The sequence below is a fragment of the Lactuca saligna genome, chromosome 3 (genome assembly GCF_052625555.1).
Source record: "Lactuca saligna cultivar CGN05327 chromosome 3, ASM5262555v1, whole genome shotgun sequence".
In the NCBI taxonomy this organism is placed as follows: domain Eukaryota; kingdom Viridiplantae; phylum Streptophyta; class Magnoliopsida; order Asterales; family Asteraceae; genus Lactuca; species Lactuca saligna.
The window spans coordinates 185477143-185478976 of NC_136419.1; the positions used below are offsets into that span (position 1 = coordinate 185477143).

The window sequence follows — 1834 nt, forward strand, 5'->3', positions numbered from 1 at the left end:
GCCATGAGAAGTTAGATGTGCCAAGTCAGAATGATAACGTGGCTTAAAAATCTCGTCTTTGGCACGAGTGGTCAATGGATGCGAGGGAGGAGGCGGATCAGGCTTAGAACCTGGTTGCAGATCGGAACCAGACATCAACCCAGACTCGGAGTCAGACCCGGAGGTGGGAACAGAAGTTAATTCAGTAGACGGTTCAGAGTCAGACTCGGAAGGCAACCGGTCTCGGGTCCCGGCGAGGCAGAGGTAGGGAATTCAGAAGCAGGAGTCAGGATCGAGGGAGCCGGTGGATCCGGTTCAACACACATAGTGCAAGGAGCAGTGGTAGCAGATCTTGATGAAGCACTTGGAGAGACCGAGACAACATTGTCATGGACGGGACCGACAGGGAGCTGATCACCAAGGAATGTGTGCAAGGGTAAAGACCTGATAGGAGCATTTGTATGGGTGTCATGAAACGGGAAGCACTCTTCATCAAACCGGGCATGATGGGTAACAAAAACCCGTGTCGAAATCGGATCGAGACACAAGTAACCTTTATATTGAGTGTGATAACCCACAAAAACACAAGGTATGCTCCGCGGAGAAAGCTTATGATCCACATAGTCACGTAAATATGGATAGAACCGACACCCAAAAATGCAAAAATTCTCATAAGATGGCACGCGTCCGAACAAAACCTCAAACAGTGATTTCATGGATAACACCTTCGTAGGGAGATGATTAATAACATGCACGGCGGAGCTGAAAGCATGAGTCCAATAGCAACAAGCATTGATGCAGCACGCTCCCCTTCAACAACAATCTCTTTATCATCTCGGCCTCTTATCTCCTCCCCAGATTGAGCCAATTCCAAGCGGAAATCTACCTCCTGGGTTTGATCCAAATACATGTCGCAGTGTGTATGTGGGTAACATTCTTAAACAAGTTACTGAACCACTTCTTCAAGAGGTTTTCGCAAGCACTGGTCCCATTGAAGGCTGCAAACTCATAATAAAAGATAAGTCATCTTATGGATTCATCCACTACTTTGACCATAGATCAGCTGCACTTGCTATAGTATCCTTAAATGGAAGGCATTTATTTGGTCAGCCTATTAAAGTCAATTGGGCATATGCGGATATGCCAGTGGCCAGAGGGAGGATACCTCAGGTCACTACAATATATTCGTGGGTGATCTTAGCCCTGAAGTTACAGATGCTATGCTATTTGCTTGCTTCTCGGATGCAAGGGTAACGTGGGACCAGAAAACGGGTCATTCATGAGGTTTTGGCTTTGTTTCTTTTCGTGATCAACAGGATGCTCAAAGTGCTATAAATGACTTAACCGGTAAGTGGCTTGGGAGTAGGCAAATACGCTGCAACTAGGCCACAAAAGGTGCTGGTACTAGTGATGAAAAACAAGCTTCAGATTCCTCCAAAAGTGTAGTCGGGTTAACTAATGGAACTTCAGAAGATGGTAAAGAGCTTGGTAATAGTGAAGCACCCATGAATAACCCACAGTATACAACTGTTTTTGTTGGCAACCTTGCTCTGATACCATGTGATTATGAGTTTTCCACACCAAAGGGCATGGGGGTTACCTCATATATATAGTCAATAAAAATACATATACACCCCTCAAGTATACAACAAAGTATAAATGACTATACAAATAAATAACTAGACTAATACATATCATTTTGAGGTGCATGTGAAAACTGGATTGGGTTCAGTTCACCTCAAAATTGATTGTGCTTAATCGACCCGAATTGATTTGAGTTATATTAACTATTATTGATATCGACATATTCACCCCTAGTTCACCAAAATCAGATCAACATTTCTGGATTACCATA

The 1834-nt window shown here is 43.9% G+C and overlaps 1 pseudogene; it reads left to right on the forward strand.

Annotated features, from left to right (window-relative positions):
- Positions 1-767: 767 nt before the first annotated feature.
- On the forward strand, positions 768-1592 carry LOC145036253 (oligouridylate-binding protein 1B pseudogene; annotated as a pseudogene).
- The last annotated feature ends 242 nt before the right edge of the window (positions 1593-1834 follow it).